The 12,729-nt window shown below is 33.5% G+C and overlaps 1 long non-coding RNA gene across 1 annotated transcript; it reads right to left on the bottom strand.

The window, feature by feature from the left end:
• Nucleotides 1-1,142: 1,142 nt before the first annotated feature.
• Nucleotides 1,143-3,726, bottom strand: LOC120354064. Its single transcript, XR_005572803.1, has 3 exons — nucleotides 3,483-3,726; nucleotides 2,035-2,095; nucleotides 1,143-1,195 (listed from the first exon to the last, which is right to left on the bottom strand). It is a non-coding gene; the product is annotated as an uncharacterized LOC120354064 (long non-coding RNA).
• Between the last annotated feature and the right edge of the window lie 9,003 nt (nucleotides 3,727-12,729).

Genomic DNA, 12,729 nt, shown 5'->3' with positions numbered 1-12,729 from the left:
ATATTTCATCAAGTACTCAATTACGGTTTTTATGTATAATTGACGTATAGTCATGACCTCAAAATCACTAAAAACCATATCCGTTGGATAGAGCCTGGGTTTGCTCAATATAGTTTTAATTATCAGTTTTTGTGCTGTTAATGTTATGTTAATAACAAATGCCTCTTTTATCGCATTAACTTTTTTTAATAACAGGTTACTATCTTACCCGCAACCCACTCGCCCAGCATCCCTAACTCACAACTACAGCTGTTCTCCGATAACTACAGCTGCAGACGAAACACGTGACAAAGTTATTAACTTTTGTTGATAACAAAACTAGCATCGAAAACAAAATGTTATTAAACTTATGTTGAAAACTTTCGTTGATTACAAAACTAGCAGCCAAAAGAAAATGTTATTAACTTATGTTGAAAACTTTTGTTTTAAACTCTGGTGTAGACGCATTATACTTTATTTACATTTTTAGATCAGATGAAGATCATTATGTTAATGTTCACACATGTTTCAATTTAGAGTATTTTGAAGACAATTTTCGCTTTTCATTCCGGCTGTTATATCATATGAATACTCTCGTTAAATGAAATCATATGGAAGTCAATTATATTGATAACAAGATCTTGTAAATAACAAGGAATTTTCTGTTAGAAACATGATATATTAACTTTTGTCAAAAGAGATTTTTGACGATTCAGTCAAGTTAATAACTTTTTGTTCATAACTCGTGTTATTAACTCCGGTGTAAAAGAAGCTCTAGTGAGATTACAGTGTGAGACTTGTGTACAAAATTTAAAATTTATAAGATTTATAAATTTAAAATTTACAAATTGCCACCTCACTGAAGTGATATTCAAAAAATAACTATATTTATGTAAAAAAAAATCCAAAAACAATTTTTCTTATGATTTTTGAAATATACGACTTGAAAATATTATTTGTCAATTTCTTTTATTACCTAAAATAGTGCCGTTTGACTGCCCCACCTTGTACTTGATTCTAATATTGTATTCTAGGTAAATTGGATAGACTGGTAACTGTGTGTGAATTTTCAACTTATCTTGGGAGGTATAAACTACAAAAAAATGACTATTCAATTCATAAATTCGTAAATAATTGTCTACTTCTTATGATACTTTTCATGAAACTCACATTCTGCAGCTATTCGATTGTCTCCAGCATCACTCTTCACATTTACCTGCAACCAAGTTCCATCCCAAATATTATTTAATAATTTCTTACCGAATCATTATGATTGAGTCAGATTAGATTAGATATATATCTCTATCCATGTAAGTTACAATATTGTTAGATGTTAGCTTATACACCATATTTATACGAGAGTCTATGTCATCGTTCGTAAAAGATCGAACAAACAGGCTAAAAGTGGAATTAAATAGAGAATGCATCTATTCAAATGCTAATTAATATATTAATAATTATTATTTATTTAGGATTTTCGTTAAATAATAATTACAGGCTAAAAGTGGTCGATACTTCTAAACACTTCGAAAATACCTATTTCAATTGTATGGGAATAGATAAGAAATGTTGAGGTATTTCTGCATAATGGAAAGGATAATGAATTTATGTTATAATTATTATTATTATCTAAAAATTTACATATTTGAGGCACCAGGAACTGAATTCCATTATTGCCCTCATAACGCACATTGAGCATACAATTTGAAAATAATACATTTATTTATATTTATATTTATTTTATATATTTACAATGCAAATGACACTGATTTAATAACATTGTAAGATAAAATAATAAAGTAGTCATTGTGCTATTTTTCTTCCAAATTAAATTACTAATTAGTATAACTAATATACTATTGAGTTTTAGGAAGAAGCTTAAAACAATACACAAACAAAATCGTAGAAAACCTTGCAAACTTATTGTAGCACTATATATATATTATGTTGTCAAGAGGATGCGCATGAAACTTGATCCTGTATTGAATTAGTTTTCTTGACATAATAATGACATATCAATGTAATTACCCTTATTCTGGAGAGATTAAAACTTACCAGAAATAATCCAATGTAGAGTGTCAGTGATATGACTGTGATAAACTTCATTTTCAATGTACTGTAAAAAAGTTCGTAAAGATTAAAATAATATTTTCCAAAATTATGAATTTAGAAATTTAAAAAAGATTTGAATGAGATCAATAATAAGCTCCTACCTCCTAAAGGAAATAATTCCTTTGTTAGTTTGATGCCCACATGAGCTCTAGGCTTGTGCGTGGGTAATGAGACGAATGATGAAGAGATATAAATGGACCTACAGTTTTAGGTGGGTTCCGAACCACCAGGAAGCGATTTTACAACAACTCATGGATCATATTTAGAGGATTTAGTTTGGAGAGTGAACTTTGCATAATTGAAGATAGTTGAGATATTCCAAAACATATTTGAACAATATTAAATAATGATAATGAGATAATCAAACAATATTAAATAAACCTAGGCTGTATCCGAGTGGATCTCTATTTTTCGATTTCAAAGTTTTGACAGTAAGGCAACTTTATTTCAAGAGACTCTTCAAATATATAGTCAAAAATAAAGATAAATTCTGTAGGATTGATAAAACATTTTACAACTTGAGACCAGACAGTTCGCTGAGGTATATTTTTCAAGATTCTAAGTTGAGCATGTTAAGAAGACAGTTGATGTATATGAGCTCTAGATTTATTAACATAATTCCATTTGATATTCATCAAAAAGTAGATTTTAAGGAGAAGTATTTCTTTTCCCTGGGACCTGAATGTGGTAATAATAGCCTATATTTATATATATTTTTTTATAAAGTAATCTCTATTTTATTTTTTTGTAATTCCTGAGACCTGAATGATAGTCATATTTTTTTTATCTCTGTTTTATTTTAGTTTTTCCTATTGGAAAATCTTTCTTCTCTCTTTCTCGAAATTCGTTATCACTCTTTTGTTTTTTGCAGTGAAGTATTTTTTTCTTGTCATCAACTCGATTCTGTATTGTAAATTGTATTTTGTTTTTAGTTTTTATTTCAAATCGGACTTTTTGCGACTTCCACCAGCGGTCAAAGACTTTTCTTTTGCTAGTGGTGCCTGAAAAAATTTTTAGTTTCTAGTTCTCGGTAGTCAATTCTATTTTCTTGTAATAAGTTTTGATTTATTAACCTTGATTTGTTGCATTGTTGAATTCTGGAATAAAGAATTAAAATTGAGAATTGGAATATTGTCAAGAAATAAAGTGGAGTCTTTGACAATATCTGAAGTAATCATATTCAGAGGAGTTGGCTCAAGCGGTCACCCTTCCAACGGTACTACCAGGCGCATGATTCTCAACTTATCTAAGGAATAGCTCAGTTTTACTTAGATTATCAACGCGACTACTGAGGTACTGAGTCATCTTTAAAACTGCAATAAGAGTTAAGGTTTCACTGATCAATACTAGACATAAACTACAGATCAATATTAATATTTGAATTTACTTACTGGTTGTATCTTTCTTATTTGTAGATAGTAGAGACTTTCTTATTCGATGAATAGTGTGAAGAGATCCTGATTCCTTTATATTTTGGGGTGCTATTTCAATCACTAATCACCACGTAATAAACTTGATATAATAAAGTTAACGTAATAAACTGTATTCAAGACAGTTTCGACTTTTGGACTGTTCAAACAAGAGTTCAGTGCCAAAGATGCAGGTGTTATTCACATAAAATTATTCAACTATTGCTGGTCACGAAGCAATACATGACGTGAATTGACTACACGAGAATCACATCTTTCGAAATCGATTCAAATAATTGAACTAGTTTGATCAATTTGAGTTTTTCATACTCGCTGCTGTGTTTGTTTTTCTGTCATGAAATGTTCAATATCAACAATTTTCCAATGAACAAACTGAACTTTGCATTCACTGATTGATTGATTGAGTACTTCATTTATGTAGATTACAATATATACTGGCTTATACACTTATATACAATAGCTTACAATACAGCAAAGTTATAGATGAATTTACATAATATAGACTAAGAAAATAACTATTGAACTGTATATGATATGAAAAAGCAATTTGTAATATAATAACTATAGATAATAATCATATTGTTATGCATCTACATAAATTGGCGGAGCTTTGGACATATCAATGTCCATTCTTTGGGAAGAATATTAAAAATATCCTCCCCACTAACTCTCTACCAAAACGTTAATTTCGTTATTTAAACTAAGGATTTATTTATTAATGGAAATATTGTAAAAGTTTTAATCAATATGAATATTGAAGAGAAAAAAAAACAGAAAATTGATAAAGTAAAATAATTATATAGGTAGATAAGATCAAATAATTGATTAATAAAATGAAGTAGGCTGAAAGTAGATCAGGGTTATCAAATTTCAGTAATATACAGCAGTATGCAGTGGATAATTGAAATAACATGAGTTTATATAATATATATATATATATATATACAATTCGTTCTATAACATGGTTTAAAGGTTTATATTGGTGGAATGGGTGAGGGATGGTTGTCATGTGATCGTTCTAGGGCCGGACAGTTTCAGTCATTTGTTCCAAAATATGTTTTTTTAAAGTCAGGTTGAAGCTCGCTCGGCTCTCGATAGACCTGATAGAAACAGGAAGTGTATTCCATGCACGACAGGCACTGACTAAGAAGGATTTTGTGAAAATAGTAGTTCGATGATTGGGTATCCTTAAAGTACTTTCTCCGGTTCTAGTATGTGAAGCATCTATCCTCCTACCTTCAGAGACAAATTTGAAATCATCTTTAAAATAGTTCGGATTACCGTATTTCAAGATATCTCTAACAAGCTTGACTATTCGAAAAAGCCTCTGATCGGGAAGCTTCAATGTTGAACTAGCAATGTGGGCTGGGGTGATATGATCATGGCGTTGGAGAGAGTAGACGAAACGTAGACAATAATTTTGGCAACGCTGTAGTTTATCATTCAGAGTGACTTGCATATCGTTAAGAACAGAATTACAATACATTAAATGTGGGAAGATGAGAGATTGAACCAATAATAATTTAATGTTTCTAGGGAGGATATCGTGCATTTTCTTCAATGCATGCATGGCTGAGAATACCTTTTTACAAGTTTTGTTCACTTGTTCTGACCAGTCAAGAGTATTATTCATAATAATGCCTAAATTTTTAACTGAGCTACAGTAAGGAATGTCATTACCGTCTACACTAATTTTGTGAATCGATTCAAGGTCAATATTGTTTATAAGACGAGAATATCCAATTATAATGGGTTGTGTTTTGATGGGATTAAGCTTAAGGCCATTTTTCTTTGTCCATTCCACTATCGAATTGATATCCTGATTCATTATTCCAACTGTTTCATTAATTTTTGTTATGGGACAGCTTAAATAGATTTGAAGGTCGTCTGCATAAGTATGGAAACTGGAGAATTTGATAATGGAAGAAAGGTCATTAGCATACAAAGTGAAGAGAGAGGGCCTAAAATTGAACCTTGTGGTACTCCATGCATAACGTTTTTCCAAGTTGACTTTTTGTCACCGACAGATACACATTGTTTCCTACCTAATAGATAGGATTTAAACCAAACTAACGAGTTGTGACTGAAACCAAGAATAGCCAACTTATTCAGAAGGACTGTATGATCAACAGTATCGAATGCTTTAGAAAAATCAAATAGGGTGAGGATGGTGCATTTTCTTTGGTCCATAGCTAACCTTATATCATCAGTGACACGAAGCAGAGCTGTCTCAGTTGAATGGAATTTTCTAAAGCCTGATTGAAAGTTATGAAGCTTACTATTGTTGTCTAGAAATTTTACAACTTGAGCATGAATGAGTCTTTCTAGCACTTTGGACAATGCAGGTAAAATACTGATTGGTCTAAAATCCTCAACTTTATTGGGTGATGGAACTTTATTTAGAGGGCGAACCAGAGCAAACTTCCAGTTTTCAGGGAAAATGCCTTCTTCAAGTGACTTGTTGAAAATGTATGTAATGGTTGGTAAAACAGCAAATAACATCTTCTTGATAAATTTAATAGGAATTTTGTCTACACCCATAGCATTACTATGAATACGTTGAATTGCTCTGAAAGTGTCTTCTTCTGAGATTGGATGGAAATGAAATTGATCAGTGATTGGTAAATCTAAGTTTGTAACCTGCTCTTCAAGATCATCTATATGATTAGCAATGACAACTTCGTCGCGTTGGTTAGAGTGTGAAACGAAATGGTCATTTATATTATTCAATGGTAAGTCAATTTGTGGATTCGATTTCTGTTTGCCAAGCCCGAATTCTTTTATTCCCTGCCAAAGTGATTTAGAGTCTTGTCTATTGTTTGTCATAAACGAATTCAAGTACCTAATCTTTGAGTTCCGTAATTCCTGTTTAACCCTATTTCTAAGGCTCCTATACTCTATCAAACTGTCCAAGTCAAATGTCTTTTTAAATTTTCTATGTGCTTTGTCTCTACGTCCCATCATCTTAAGTATGTCTTCAGTCATCCACGGTACTCGTCGTTTTCTATTAATCCTCCTTGTCACATAAGGTGCATGTTTGTCATACAAAGTCAAAGTCCAATTCTCGAAAGTCTTGACCATGTCATCAACTGAGGGTAATGCTTCAATTTGATGCCATGGAGTCTGAGCCACATCAGTCAGGAAGGCGGCTTCATCAAAGTTTTTGAAGTCTCTATAAGTGATAATTTTCTGTTCTGGCTTGGGTATCTTATGGGAAAGTACACAGTAGATCAATCATGTCTAGAAATAGCTGGGACTGAGATTTGGCCTGCTTGAACAACCTCATTGGATCACTAACAATGAGAAGGTCAATGAGTGTGTCTGATTCATTAGTATGATGAGTTGGATCGAGAGGTAAAATAGTCATGTTTAGGCATTGGAAAATTGTAGTCAGTTGAAAGTAGTCAAAGTTACGATTTGTCATGTTCAAGTCGGTGTTCATATCCCCCATAACTAGTATACGGTTATAACAAGGCATAAGAGAAAGCAAGGCACTTTCGAAATCTGTGAAATGACCTATTTTTGGTGGCGATAACAGATACCAACGAGTAATTTATCAGTACTAGATAAGGATAATTCAAGTAGCATAAACTCTGGTCTGGAACAATACTCTTGTTTAGATGTGATTAAAACTTTTGTTTTGATACCATCTTTCACATAAATTGCTACACCCCCACAAGCTTTATTTATCTATCATTCCGGAAAAGATTATATCCAGGCAATGCAACAAAATTTGATGAAATACTAGGCTTCAAAAATGATTCGGAATTCCGATTATATTGAAGTCCTGAAAACGGAAGATTGCTCTGAGTTCATCAATGTGGCAACTGAGGGATTGTACGTTAAGGTGAGCAGCCTTGAAAAGTTTTTTGAAAGAGTGGAGCTTATTTGCTAGAAACATACCTGCGTCATTATTACTATTATTGAAATAATCATACCTACTTGAGGGCGAGCGAGCTGACGTGTCAGTGAGAGGCATCATGGAAGCAGCAGACCAATCGTGAACCGACCTCAGAACGACACATGACGGGGGAAATGGGGATGAAACTGATAAAACTTAACCTAAATGAAAAAGTCTCTTGATTCGAGTGCATTCAGTATGCCTTGACAGTTCGGCTCCCTTCACTATTTAAAGTACTAGTTCAAAATTCACTAAACACAATAAGATGTAGATGTGTGGAGTTTCGGTGATGAATAATCCTAATGGTGAATAAGATGAAGATTGAGGAAGAACTGGTAGTGGGAGATCTGGTCCAAGTGGAGATAGAGCGAGTAGGTATCCAGTAGTGGAAGAATCGGGTCCAAGTGGAGGTAGAGCGAGAAGGAATCCAGTAGTGGAAGATCGAGTCCAAGTGGAGACAGAGAGAGATGGAATCCAGTGGTGGAAAATCGAGTCCAAGTGGAGATAGAGAGAGATGAAATCCAGTAGTGGAAGATCGTGTTCATGGTGGAGATAGAGCGAAATGGGATCCAGTAACAACTGAAAAAGAGAAGAAGAAGCCAGCAGAAAAACGAAAAATCTTTGAAGAAAGTTATCAATAGAGGAAAGATACATAATACAACTGATAATGAATAATATTCGCATAAAATTGAAGAGGAATAGTATGATTTAATGTGGGAAAGAATCGAATATTATATGGATAAATATATAGATATTATAATATAATATATGGATATTAGTAGAAGGTAATCAGATAGAAAGAGAAAAGGTAGAAAGATAAATAGATATAGAAAGAGAAATAAACATTTGAACATGCTGGATAGCAAGTGGAAAAATCACAGGGAAAATAATGATAATAATAGGGAAGAAAGAAGAGAAAGAAGGAATGTGCACAAATTACGAAGAACTTATGAAACTGAACTATAGAATAAGAAATAGAACATCGCATTGTGATCTTGAATTAATCAAGGAGAGAAGAAAAGAAGAAAAGAAGAAGAAGAAGACGAAGAAGAAGAAGAAGAAGACGAAGAAGAAGGAGAAGAAGAATAGAAAAGAATAATAATCATCATCGCAAACAACAATATTCAAGTAATCATTATAAATATAAGATCAAGAAGAGAAACGAGAAAGAAAAAATAAGAAGTAGAGGAGACGATGGAGAAAGTGTTAGATTATTTAGATGAGTTTTAAATAGTATTGACGGTAAGTGTGAAAATATTATAAGTATTAGAAGTATAATTAACTATTGGAGTTGCAATAACGATAAAAGTTGTAAATGAGAACTGTAATAGTTTAATGATGAGTGTCTAAGATAACGTTAAATGAAACACAGCCCCTATATAAGCATATGAACAGACTACCCACCCCTCTGTTCTATCAATATTCTTCACACATTAGCTTCTATTGTTCAAGCTGTGGCAACAGTAGAAGATTCATTATATAGGAGATTACCTTCACCTATAGATTACATCCATATCTATAACGTATGTTATCATCCAATTTATTTGAAATTCAGCATTTCGAAAATTATTAATTATGAAATAATTTTGGTAAGAGATATAATAATTATTAGTCAAATAAGATAATGATTCTCTAAGTACCCTGGAGTATAGTAGTTGATGCATTGACAGTTTTGGGTATTAATATCAAGATAAATTATTAATCAGTATAACAAATGTGGATCTCCTTAGTTTGCATAAATAGCAGTGAAAGATTCATTTATAGAACAGAAAGCCAGCTCATGAAATGCCAAGGTATATCTACTGTGAAATGTATTAATACGAATTTCCTATTATTGTAGTGAAGGGCACTTAGTCATCGAATCCTGAAATGATTTAATTTACCTTTATTTTTTGAAGGTCGGTCATCCTCTCGACTGTGTCGACCCTCTTGGATCCTCCCTCGCCGATAGAGATCTTGATCCTCCCGTCCGATGACCAGACATTCCTATGCCCATGACGGTCGGCCGCAGCATTGAGGATCTTGAGACGCTCCGCAGTCAGATCCTCGCGAATGGTGATGCCGGAACCCTTCAGCTTCCTCTTAGCGTCGAAGATCATCTTCCTGGTCCGGTAGCTGCAGAGTCGTACTATGATGGGTCGGTCCTTGGGTTTAGCTTGCCCTTGTTGAGGTGGTTGACACCTTCCAACGCGATGCGAGCGGTTGACATCCGCCAGAGTCACAGGCACGTTCAGCTTCTTGTTGAAGACATCAAGCGCCAGCAGGTCCGTGTCTTCTTTGTCACTCTCCGGGATCCCAAAAATACGTATTGAATGTCGGCGCCCGTATTGCTCGAGGTCGTCGACCTTCAGGTGACAAGACACCTCTAGCTCACGAATTCTATCGTGCAGCTGATTGTTCTCCTCCTTCAATGCCTGAAGTTCCTCAAAGATAGATTTCACTGCCATAGAAACGGCATGTTGCACAGTTTCCTCGATTTGCTGTTGAATAATGAGGAGGGTCTCTTCGGACAATGCTCCAGAAATAGCTGGCTTCGGAGCATTGACCTCATTCCTCGGCGTGCCTCTGTTCGGTCGACCCATCGTGTACCGTTAGGTGGATTTACACTTTTACAGGCGAGAAGGTAGACTGAAGAATTAGGAATGTTTTTTCAAGATAAATAAAAAGAGTGTGAGTTAATCAAAAATATAATTTCACTATTGAATTAAGCTCGAGAAACTGAATAACAAGATGTATAATTTGAAGTGAATTGAACTGTATAACCCTACGAAATATCTGTTAGAAGACGGAGCCGAACTGACACACGTTTACTCACTCGACATAGCCAAGAGAGAGAGCTGATAGAGAAGATGATAGAGAAGACTGATAGAGAAGGAATGATAGAGATAAGAGAGATTCTGAATCGAGTAAAACATCATGTGAAATTTGACAAGCATACATATTTAAATTATGAAATTTGTTTGAAAAATGATGGGAAATTGTTGAAAAAAGAAGAATGATTGGAGTCATGTTGAAAAGGATTCATACATTTATGATGAAATTAATTTATTTTTTATTCATTTATACAATAAGTAGTCTACATTATCAAAATGATAGGGAGAGGAAAAATAAGGTAACCTTGTGCTATTCCTCTCCCAAATTTAGATAACACATAGTCCGAAACAGGTTAAGTCTTGTAGTTCTTCAATTCACAAAGTGTTCAGTGCTCAAGTATTTTCACAAAGTAGATTTTCAAATTTAGATGCTTCTAAACTAAACATAGAAGAAAAATTTCACATTATTATAACTAAAATAGGAAATATTCACATATTGAAAATATAATTTTGAAGAATTACCAAATAACAAACTTAATTCAAAAAGTAATAAAAGAAATAAGACAAATGATTTTTTTAAATATGAATTGATTTGATAAAAACAATATAAAAACTGAAAACCCCTTCTATTCAAACATTTTAAAACTCTAAAACATTTCAAACAACTAGTTTCGGCCTACTTTGGCCATTTTTAAGTTTGATTAAGTATTGAGTAAGAGACGATCAATTTAAAGAGTGGGATTTTTAATTTAATTTAGGGTTGTCATTTCTTTACATTGAAGAACTTGAAAATGGTCAAAGTCCGAAACTAGTTTTTTTTTAATATTTCAAAGTTATTAATGTTTTTAATAAAAGGCTACTTCATTTTTCCATATTATTTTTAGTAATTTTAATCAAGTAGCCCATAAAAATGAAGTGATTTTACTTATGATGAAGTTATGATGATTTATGATGCAGTTCCATTATACGAAAACCAATGTAGTGAACTGTTGGCAAATGATTAGGGAATAATCTCAGTTCGTCGAGTTCATCAAGCGCCTATTTCGACCATTTCTTGAGAGACTGAAACAAGTGGCAAGTTGAGCCGATCAGTTCGTCTAAGTCTCACGGCGTCAAGTTTCCGTTGCAGGCTGATACACAGGGAGTGTGTCAGTACTGAAGTGGATCATTATTGGCAATAGAAGCATAATTATCCTAGAAGTTTATATTTTTAACAATGGTTTAAAGGTAAAAATGTAGGTTTGGAGGTCAGGTTTTAGCTTTCAAATGGCAAAATGATGTTTTTTTTCGAAATGTATCATTCAAGTCTATAATACTATATCAACTGAACTTTTGGAAAGCAACGGGAACTCGAGGAACTGAGATCTCGATGAACTGAGACCCTCACACCCGGTTGAAACTTTATGCACTGAGAGTCACCCGTCTTTTTAGTGTGTTATCATACATACTCATAATATTATTAAGTGATTAAGTGTATTCGACCAACAACAAAATGAACATCTATCCTGATAATATAAATAGAAATACAAATCTCAGTACCCTTTTCGAATTATCTTATCACAACATGTTTCGGACATTCATGTCATATTCAAGTCACAACCTGAAAAGAGGCAAACTGATAATACCTTATCACACTAATTATTGTATTATTATATTCGATAAAGAGTTCCTAACATTTTTCAGCTTGTTGGTCCTAAAGTTGTCTTCGTGTTTGAATAGCATGAATGAGCCAAACGTGACCTGAGCCGTGGGAACGTTCTTATTTTCGCCTGCTGGGTCCCCAAAAACAAAGAGAGACGTTTTAGACGGAATTTCATAATAGAAGTGTTGATACCTCCCCTTGCAGATACACTTCTCGGAAAGAATATTGTGTTTTCTCAATGGAAGACTGTCCAGTCTGTGACCTGAAAGATGTCGTCAACAATGAATGATTTTGAAAATGTTCGTTTGAAAGAAAGGTACTACAACAGTAAGAATATCTATAACAATAGTTGACCCTGGCACTTTCGCAGAGTCACTTTCTTCGAATCTTGGAATTCCTTAACAGGCTTTTGTTTTCCTAGTTAGCTTGCAAACATTTTTTTGAACTTTCTCATGGATTGGGTGGCCTAGATTTGTAAGGAGAGGCAACATCAAAGTTTCAGTGATATGAATACATTGAATACTGGATTGGTCTCAGTGATGTGAATACTAGAATGGTCTCTTATAATGTACCATGAAGTCTCGGCGCCGATATAAGGACAAGTAAGCGACTAAAGAATGTTGAAATTCTTTAAAACTTTAGTCTATGTTCCTTCCTAGAAACGACTTGACAACCCCATTCAACCCAACTCCTCATGTAATGGAAGTTGATAATGCTTCAGTTTGCAAACTTCCCCTTTTTTTGCTTCGAACTTTTAGTTTCTGAATGTTGACAGGCTTAATGAATTTTTAACAAAGTCTAGTCGTGATACTTTGTTTCATGACTTTATTGATAGTTCATCTATTATTTTAT

The sequence above is a fragment of the Nilaparvata lugens genome, chromosome 13 (genome assembly GCF_014356525.2).
Source record: "Nilaparvata lugens isolate BPH chromosome 13, ASM1435652v1, whole genome shotgun sequence".
Taxonomy (NCBI): Eukaryota; Metazoa; Arthropoda; class Insecta; order Hemiptera; family Delphacidae; genus Nilaparvata; species Nilaparvata lugens.
This window is presented reverse-complemented; position numbering and strand designations above follow the sequence as displayed.